Consider the following 11,183-nt stretch of genomic DNA (forward strand, 5'->3'; position numbering starts at 1 on the left):
TCTTTCTTTCTTTCTTTCTTTCTTTCTTTCTTTCTTTCTTTCTTTCTTCTTTTTCTTTTCTTTCTTTCTTTCTTCTTCTTCTTCTTCTTTTTTTTTTTGAATAAGGTCAAATTAATGGAATGAAAATCAGTTCTCACTAATGTCCAGGGTAGGGGCTGGCAGCGTTCCAGAAATGCTTTTCCAAAATACTGGTTTCAAGTTTTCATTGTGGAGGAGGGAGGGGGAGAGGGGATTTTGGAACACTGAGAACCCCTGGGGATTATCGCTGGCTCAGACACCTCATTACAGAGCTTTAGAGGCAAAGTGACAGGAGAGCTTTGGAGGCCAGGGAGATCCTGGAGAAAGACTTTATGAAAGTAAGAGTGTAGAAAAACAAACAAACAAATAAATAAATAAAGTAGAAAAATGAATGTCTTTCATTTGTGATATTAATAGTGATAATCCTATTAATTAAATATGCTGATAGGTTTAACAAATTCAGTGCTGTGTGAAATGTATATACTTTTTACTCTCTGTGCATTTCTAATGGTAGCCATACATTACACAATAAGTTGCATATAGAAAATACTCAATAAAAATCTGCTGAATTAATTTAAGTTAAATGTCATCTATAGGCAACATTCTTATTTTATCAAATCCGAATATCTACTTTGTGTCAATCCTTGTGTTAAGTATTGTAAAGGATAATGGAATACATTTTGCAGACATACATCCTGCCCTCAAGGGGTTTATAGTTTAACTATGATCATAATAAAAGTTTGAAAGCCAGTCTGATGTGATATCAGTTCCCTTAAGTTGACCCTGAGTGCATGAAAAAACTAAATCATGCCACATCCAAAGCATTTTATATTGAACTGTCTTTCTTTTTCTTTTTCTTTTTCTTTTTGAGATGGAGTTTCACTCTTGTCACCCAGGCTGAAGTGCAATGGTGCGAACTTAGCCTACTACAACCTCCTGGGTTCAAGTGATTCTCCTGCCTCAGACTACCAAGTAGCTGGAATTACAGGTGCCTGCCACCACACCCGGTTAATTTTTGTATTTTTAGTAGAGATGGGGTTTTGTCATGTTGGCAAGACTTTTCTCAAACTCCTGGCCTCAAGTTATATTGAATTTTCAATTGGGAGTATAGATAACTTTCAGCCTTTTAAAAAACTCATGTAGCTATGAAGAAATTGAAGTTTCACTCTTTAATGAATATATGTATATCAATACCTTTTATAATCTCTCAGGACCCTAATTATTTTACTATATAATAGCGGCTATTTAAAAATACTTCTCAATGTGACATGTATGTACACATATATATGTGTACGTATATGTGTGTGTGATTGTATGTGTGCAAGTTAAACACATGTAGAGGGAAGGAGAGTAAGAGTGAACTTGTACCAAACATATGTTTCATGAGTTAATGAACAACATTAGTTTGAGGAAAAAGCTGTTTCTAAATATTTCATGGAAACCAACATAAAAAGGAAAATTTCTCCACATTGGAATAAAAATGTCATCTATTCACCATGTCTGCATGGATTACTGCAACTCTGCCTTTATCTATCACGATCCATAACCTATCTCCAAAAAGAGTGTAAAGCTGACATCGATTAAGTCATTTCTCTGCATAAATCTCTTCAGTGTCTTCAGTTGCTTTAGATCAAAGTCAAAACCCAGTATCATGGTTAACAATGGCTCCCTTAATCTAGCATTTGCTAACCTCTCCAGCCTTTCTTGCTGGATGCTCCAGCCCAGTGGCTGAATGTTGTTCCATTCCTGAATGCCCTATACCCTCTGTTTGATCTTTTAAGTTTTTCTATCTCTTACCTTAGCCAAGAAAAAATCTCTCTCTCTTTCTAACGATCTTCCTTTCCTTTGGTTCTAACTTAAGAGTCACTTATTTCTGACACTTTGCTGACATTGACTTAGTTGGTCTGCTCAATGCTTTCTTAGTACTTCTATTTCCTGGGTTATAACAATTGTCATACTTTATTATGATTGTTACTGTAAGTATGTCTCCTCACTACACTGGCACCCTCCATGAACATAGGTATAATGTCTATTTTGTTCACAGCATGTGAAACATAGAATAAATGCAATATTTATAGAATGCATTCATTCATTCAACAAGTACATATTCACTGATGCTAGGCAGTGTTCTAGGTGCTTGGAGTAAAGCAGTGAAGAAAACAGAAAAAAATTCTCTGGTCCCATGGGTTTATATTCTAAAGAAATAAGGGGAATCATAGTTTGTTAGAAATGATAAATGCTAAATCAAAAAACAAAATGGGAAGGCAGGTAGGAAATTTCTGTGGTGAAAGGGGGTTATACTTATAATTGAGATGGATTAAGAAGGGCCTTATTGAAAAAGTGATTTGAAGGAACTGCAATAGCATCAAGGGGATATGGGGCAGAAGAGCCCTGAAGGCAGAGATACAGCGGTAAGGCCCTGAGGCAGGATTGTCCCTATTGTGTGAAAGGGAGAGTGTTAAGAGATCCAACAGGTAATGGGAACCAGAGCACTAAGATACTTGCCAGCTATGCAATTATCCTATTTCTTCCTAAAGTTTCATCTGCTAATTTTAGTATTTATTTGTGGCTCTTGCCTGCAGTAATAATTACTGTAGTATGTTCTAATGGTGATTTTCCATTTCCCTTGTCTTTTCTATATGATTTGAAATTCTCCTGTAAAGAAGATTTTCCTTTGCCCCTATTTATTTATTTATCCATCCAATCATTTATTTGTACCCATGTGTCCTCATAGATATTTATTTTAATTATTGGGATTATAATTCAATGCCATAATTATTTATTGCATTTGTCAAATTGTTTCAGATTTTGCTATTGGGAAATTGTTTCCGATTGGCTCCTGCCTCCTTTTGATATTCTCTGGTCTTGTTTTTATTGAGCCCTTCCTTACTTTCAGGCACTACAAGATGCTCCAGGATCATCTTATATGCTCCCTGCCCTAGTCATGTATATTAACCTATGTATACACACATGTATATATCCAATTATGGCTGTCTGTCTGTATGTCTGTCTGTATATAAATACATACATTCGGGTAATATCTGTGATTCTAGTCCAGCACCACAGAGTTTAATTCTAGTTTTCTACCTTGGTTATTTACGAGTTCTTTCTCTTACAGCAAGAAATCTAGCTCCCATTATCTATAATTTATTGACTTATTTGTTCCTAGTATGCAGGCAAAGTAGTTTCAGGATTGTTGATCTGTACCCAGGATCTTGGCTTTAATCTAAGATGTTTTATGAACATCTTTAGAATTATTCTCTGGTACATGTTGGACATTAGCCTATCATTGATAATACTAATAAATAATGGAGTCAGTCAGTACAGCTCACATTTTATCATGTTGTGCAATAGTTAGATATCAGGAAACTCTGACTGGTGTCCTTCATGTCACTTTAATATCAAAGAATGTAACATTGAGTCAAAGAAATGGCTTGAAAATGTTGCCATGTAGAAATAAGAAATGGGTATCTTACAGCATGCATGTTGAGACTCCAGTGGAGACATCTCTGCCCAATTTCGTATCACTAGAGTGGCTGAACCACAGATGTATTGACTGTTGTGCTAATTCCGCTTTGATTAAGTGTTTGTCACTGCTCCATTATTTTGTATGCATTCATACAGATTCTTTTCAGATATTTTGCAAAATGGAAGAAAATCTGAAGTTAAGGTAGTTAATTTAAGATATTTAAATTAAGACAGTTTGAACATTTAACTTTTAATAGTAATTCTCTCTCTCTCTCTCTCCCTTTGACACATATTTTCGCTCTGTTGCCCATTCCAGGCTGGAATGCAGTGGCATGATTACAGCTCACTGCAGGCTTCAACACCTGGGCTCAAGTCATCCTTTCACCTCAGTCTCCCAAGTGGTTGGGACTACAGGCACACACCAACATGCACAGCTACTTTTTAAATTCTAGAGATGGGGTCTCCCTGTGTTGCTCAGGCTGGTTTTGAATTCCTGGGCTCAAGTGATCCTCATACCTCAAACTCCCAAAGTGCAGGGATTACAGGTGTGAGCCACAGCGCCCAGCCTCAATTCTTTTTAAGGTAAATGAGTTCTGCACATTTTAAGAGATCTGAAAGATAAGAAAACAGTTAGTATTCCATACTTGAACTGCTAGTTGGAAGTTAGGTGTGCTAACATGAACTCTACTAGTTCAAAAGCAAGAAGAGCTGAGCTGTTTGTCAATTAGTCTGTATCTTTTCAGTGCCATCTAAAACTACAAAAAAAATCCTTTGAAAAGTGTTTCAAACAATGTAAAACTTGATATTTTACCTGGTTATGTACTAGATTAGCTCATAAAATAGAAAATAGTATTGAAAATAGTGATATATTATAATTTAATGATGTATCAAGTGAATCATTTCATTAAAATAATAAAGAGAAAGGTAAAAAGGTTTCTGAAAATCAGTTATGGACATACATAGGTAGAATGCTTTAAGGTACTGTGCTGAACAAACAGAAGTAATACGGAAGCGATTCAGCAGGAGTGAAATGGCTTGGTAAATACTATTCACTAGCTGGTTCAAATGACAGTTATCTTTCATTGTTTGTCATTGTAAACTGAAAGAAAGCAGGAACAAGATGGAATAGCTGCCCTCAGTTTATTTTAAAGAACATTTTTGTACGGTTCATTTTTGTCCAAGACATACATGTGCATTTTCAGTGCACAAATGCAGCAAGAATTTTAAGATGGTGAACGTGTAGAATCTGTGTTACCGGAGACTTAACTAAACAGACATAAATAAGCTGAAATTTTTCCTACAGTCAAAGAGAGCATTTTAGTGTATGAGTTATGTTGTCTGTAAGCCTAAGTTTGCCTGTTCTTTCTCCCTTGCCACAAACAGGACTTATAGAAGTCTCACCTTCCTCTTTCCTCAGTAGCTCCTATTTTCCTCCAGGGACCCATACTCACATTTTTCCTTCCTCCTTCCCTCTCTCCACCCCGCCCCACTCTCTCTTCCTTTCCTCCATTTTATCAAATCTTGCCTTTCTTTTAGCCTTTGGCTTTTTCTGCCACTGACTTGACATCATTCCTTCTGTGTTTACTTAACACTAATAATTCCATTAAAACTGCTTATCCTATTTCTCCCTTTGCCTTCCTCTCCTCTTTTTCAGAGTTATTGCAGGGTAAAGAGAACAGTCTGATCATAAAATGTGTTAACACAGTTACTTCTGTCACTTATGTTTGTCGCTGTGTCCTCTCTTCTCTTGTGCGAAGGGTACACACAGGCACACTGGTTCTTTAGACACACAAACAAAGGTGATTGTTTTGTCTATACCAGTCAAGTCAATCACAGGGTAAGCCCTTCTTTTTTCCCTCTGACTTGACTGATTGAGTCAGTCAAAGCATCAAACTAGTTTATGTGACTAGACAGCATCACTCTGTGTCTTGTTTGTTATGACATGCCATGGTTCCCTGGCTTTTTTGTAAATTTCAAGTTTAGACATTTTCTTTGAAATTTGCTGCTACTGTTTCTTGAGAAATATATCTGTGAAGTCTCCAGCTTTTCAACCCCCTTGCTGGAAGTCATCACTCTCCTGAATGCTTCCTCTACACTTTGATCATACCCCCATTACTTCATGCATTTTACTTAGCTGAACATGCAAATGTTTCCTCTGTTAGATTGTACATTCTTCAAAGAGTAATTTTTTGTACCTTCAGTATTTTGTAAATTTTCTTTTATTTAATGGGTGTCCAGGTACATATTCTATAAATTAGTGAATGACTGCACTGTAATTTTTAACAGTAAAATTTTGAGTTAATCCTAAGCAAAGAGATTATAAATCATGATGGCAAAAAAAAAAAAAAAAAATGAAACCTGGTTTCAAAGGAAAATCACTACTATACTGGTAGTTCTTCTATCATATTAATATTATACTTAATAAAAATTGGGAAATAGTTCATCTTTGCCTATTCTCCTCCCTGACTTTATAGATTCATAGGGAAAAAATAGAGGAATTCTTGTGCTAATTTATGGAAAGGGTTTTTTTTAAAACATTAAATTAAAGGCAATATGTGTTTTCCATAGGCAAGCATGCTTTGAAGCTTTTACTTAGATTTAAGTTTATGTAACTTTTAATTGGTAACATGTGCTCTGTGGATGTCTTTGTGGATGAATGTGTACACAGTATACCTATAGAAGTAGGTATAAAAATGATTCGAATCCTCCTTATCTGTTTATAGGTTTCCGCTTCACAGCTTCTAAAATTTACTAAATTCATCTAAGTCCTATGCCGTTTTGACAAATAAAAACCATCTACAAAATAATGTATTTATGCATCTGTCTCTCAATATCACATCTACACATATACAGGCAGAGGAAAGAAGAGAACAAGAAAAAAGAAGAGAATAAGGGGAGAGAAATATGTATGTGAGTAAATCCATTTCTAGAGTAGCATGTTTGTGTTTGTGCCTCTGGCAGTGGATCCATGAACACTGGAATGTATGAGTAACTGCATCTATATCTTTATAACTCATTCTCTATATATTCATATCATCTGATGATTAAAAAATATTTTTACTTATATATGTTCTAATTTTACAAATTATCATTTTTTAAAATGGTATCAAAAATAACACCTATTTAAAATTAGAATGCTGGTAATAATAATACAAATTACATCGATAATACAAGATTTGAATTTTAGAGTTATAAATTCTATAACTTTGTGGATATATTAGCCAAAATGTAAATATGAGGAACTTTTTTCATTGCTAGTGAATTATAAAAATTATTATTCATGGCTATCTGAAACAGAGAATGAGGTATCAAATTGGGATAATTATTTGATTATTTGACCAACCTAGGTTTTTATTCTTAGAACAGATTGGTCAATTTGCTTCCATAACCTAAAGTGAATGAATAGCCAAATATTTTTAAATTTTTTTGCATAAAACATTTATTTAGTGTAATTCTGTTTTTTAGTAACCTGGTTTTATATGTGAAAACAATAGCCTTAAACATGATTGGAAAAGCATAAAGAAACAAACATTTTTCCCAAGCAAGATATCTGAAAGTTCAAAGTAATTTAGATTATTTAGAAAACTGGCTTGTTCAAGGAGTGATCTTTATCTCTCTTTTTAATTTTTAATTTTTATTAAGCCTTTTCCTTTTGTTAGTAGCTCTAAGCTATACTTGCTTATAAAGAACATCACCTAAAACTTTAGTGCCATCTGGCTAAATTTAAAAAAATTGTGATTCCTAAATACATATAATCAAACAGCAAAATATTTGTTTCTGTGCTTTTGGAAACATAAATGATTTATTGACCATAAAAATATGAACATTTCATTTTCAGCAAATTAACTAGAAGCTGTCAACATTAAGTATAGCATGTGGAAAGCTTTTGTTGTAAAGCACATAGAAGAAAGAATGTCTATTTAAACTGAAATACTTAGCCATTAGTCTGAAACAGATTCATTGCCATAATTTTTATTCTGATGGCATTTAAAAATGTAAAATAGTAGATATCATAAAAGTAAATCATCTTATATTTGTTTTCTGGGATTTTTTAAGGCCAGAGAAGGTGATCTTAGTCTTAGCTTCATATTGGTGAATAAATTTTTAGTCATTTTTTTAAAAAACGAAAACCATTTCTAAAAACTTCAGGCAAATAAGTAACTCTTTGATAATAATTGGACAATAAATTGGGTAAAATAACAGTTTTTAAAATTGAATTTAATAATCTTCAAGCTTGTCAAAATAAAGATGGATTTAATTATAGGAAAGAAATTGTCCACAGACTGTGTCCTGTAATATTTATGAACTAACCATATATCAGTTTTTCTGAGTCTAATTTTCTCAGTCTAATTGTTGACTGTACACTCATTGTTTCTTTTGCGCCATTTACATATATAAGTACACACACTTATGGGGCAGAAGAGAAAATATTAAATTTTTATTTCAACTTTTTAGTATTACTGGTGTGAAAAGGGCACCGAAGAAAAGAATGAAACCATGCATTCACTAAAAATGAGGATTAGGAATTTAAAAAATTATCTTCCTTAAAAATTAATCAGATAATGCACACTCTTCAGATTTAGCATTAAGGCCGTGATGAACACATAGACATATGCAGTTTTTATTTGCATGAATGCTGTATGTGTAGCATTCTAATGCTTAATCACTCTGCTTCTCAGAAGTGATTTCTCTTACTACCTTGTGGTCTCCATTGAATTTCTCCCCTCTATATTCTCTCTTTCTCTCTTCCTGCATCCCCTTTCTTCTTCTTTCAAGGAGGGGGATTGGATAACAATGTTTTAGATAAAATAAGTGAGGTACATAATATAGAAGGAAAAAGTGAAAAGGCGAATGGACTATAGGAGAGGCAATTGCCTTAGGATGCTGAAGGATAAGGCAAGAGTGCAGTGCATGATATGCTATATATTTCTGTTTCATTTCCTCTGTCATTTTTTCCTTTAAGATCACTTGATTATATGTAGGTATGAAGTATAGGAAGACTCAGATTGTTTCAAAGTACACACTTAGTTCAGAAATTTATCCCTGAGTAGAGAATTTAGTATTTGGAAGATTAAAAGAAAGTCCAACTTGAAGAAGAACATGACAGTGCTAATTAATATATGATCGTCTAATCAATTATTATATCCAGCTGATTTGTCCACTTTCCTCCTTTTACATGTCTCAGTTATGAATATAGTGTAATCTGCTTCAATTGTTCTGTTTGATATATTAATGGTGTGGGTATTTAGTTCAAGGCTTTCCATCATATAAACACTCTACAACCTGTAAAGGCATTTTTGTTCTAAAAGTATGCTCGTAATTTAGTTGTTTGGAACGTAATAGTCCTTGTTTCTCCAAGAGTTCACAATGTTAATAATGGTAGCTATGATCTCAGTATAATTTCACAAAGGTGCATTTAGCCTAACCCTGTGGACTCGTTTGTCCATCAGCACATATAAGAGACATTCCCCAAGAAAGAAATATACGCTTAACTTCGCAATCCCCACCCCCCTCAACCCCAGCATTGGTGAGGCAGTTTTATTCCACTGCGTTCTGTAAGATGTGTCCTTTCTCTCTTTTCCTCTCTGCTTACTTTCAGCTTTATCTCTCCTCTTCCTCCCAAGATCACAGTTATATAACACCGACCAGCACTGGCCAGCACCTGAAAAGAACCTTTTCAATAATACAGAGTGATGTCCTTTTATATCTGCCTGATTTCATTAGGCAGAGAGTATCTGCCTAAAATACCAAGGTGGAAAGGCACTAAGCCTGCTTCATTCTATAAATGACAGATTTTATTTCATGATGGAGATTCTGATTTTTCCTTGAGTTTTCTCAGGCAGCTAGTTGTTGTCTGTGTTACATCAAATAACAAGGTATTTAGATTGTACCTGGCTATACAGAAAGACATTTTATTACATGTTGATAACAAACTTCAACATGATGCTAAAACTCTTGAGGAATTGTATACTGAGTCTATTCATAGGTTTATACATTAATGAAGTATTGGATTAGAAAAGACTGTTCTTAGATTTTTTTAAGTCAACATTCTAGAACTAAAAACATTTTCATCCTTTCCTGATGAATTTTATAATACTTGTAAAGGAATGATGCTCTGCTTCACGTCTCTGAGTTTCACTCAATTGTTTCCTCAATTTTGGTTTGGATATAATCTGTGTGCATTTAATATCACATCTCTAGATCTGGTCAAGGTTTCCCGTTAAACCTAAAGGAAACAGTTGAAAGGAAAAAGGCAGAATAAAATATCTTAGGAAGACTTAGACTTGGTCTGGCTATGTTTAGATTTCTTCCCAATTTTGGCTCAGTTTTAAGCTTTATTGGCAGTCTCATTCAGAACTGTGGCTTTATCCTCTTTTTTCATTTGACTAATATGATTTGTTAAAACATTCTCTGTTTATTTCTTCTTGCTTAACATTTTTCCACACAGCAGGCATAATGAATTTTTGTTTATGATGGGCCGTGCTGCCTGAATTATGGTATGGAATCTGGGTTTGGTTTCTTTGGAAAGATATTTTATTGCAATTTCAGGGGATTTATGTAGCTTCTGGTGTTCAATCTTAGACATGAGTTTCTCTGAACTTGGTTGCTTTAGGAGGAGTTATTTCTAAGGAAAACTAGGCAGCATCTGGTAATAAAAAAACCACCACAATTTATTATAAATAGATTTACCAGATTTCTTGGTATAAGCATTATCATATTCCCTACCAACTTATCTTTGTATCTGAATTATGCACAATTAAAGAGTGACATGCATCTTTTTAACTCAAGATCCTCAAAGCTCATTAAAGTGCCACAAGCACTGGGGTTTGTTGATGCTGATCAACCACAGACAACACATATTAAAATATACTCTTCCCCAAAATAGCTAAGGAGATCATGTTTCCTTGTACAAGGAATACTGATATGGGCTACATTTTGAAATGAAAGTACCTGGTTTGTAGGAAATAATTCTACCCCTGAGATGCCTTGTTGTCAATTCAAATTGCATAAAATAAACTTCTAAAGAAACCAAACGGCAATTTCTAGGATAATGTGAAAAGTTACCACCATACCATATAAACTGACTTGACTTAGAGCACTCTCAGAGAAGAATATTCATGAAATTAATCCACATATTCATTTATTTTTGAAATGCATACTGTATTTTAATGAACTCATTTTTAATGTACTTTATGCATCAGTTATTGTAGCACTTTTCTTCAGATTAAAAAAAGGAGACAAACCTCCCCAAAGCCTTTGTGTTAAATTATTTTTAGCTCATTTACTTGTAAGATGACCATCCAAATACAAGATTTCCCATAGATTAAAGAGCACAGAATTTGAAGCTAGGCTGATTCTATTCGGAATCCCAGTTCTATCTCTAAGCTGCCTAACCTATGTTAAGTCTGAGACTCCTAGTCTATAAAATAAATGAATGCAAAACTTGAAAGGTTGTTATGCTGTTATGCAGAGTAAGTAATGCAGTAAATGCAAAATGCCTTGTATTACCTCTGGCAGATATTATATGTTCAATAAATGATAGCTGGTATTACTTGTATTGTTATGCATTTCAATGGTAATTGATATTTCCAGAGAGATATTTTGAAGTAAAAAAATTGTCATCTTTAATGTTTTTGAAAATATACTTTATATTTAAAGACTGGCAGTCAACATATGGATCAGCAGCATAGAAATGA

This window comes from Macaca thibetana, chromosome 11 (genome assembly GCF_024542745.1).
Source record: "Macaca thibetana thibetana isolate TM-01 chromosome 11, ASM2454274v1, whole genome shotgun sequence".
In the NCBI taxonomy this organism is placed as follows: Eukaryota; Metazoa; Chordata; class Mammalia; order Primates; family Cercopithecidae; genus Macaca; species Macaca thibetana.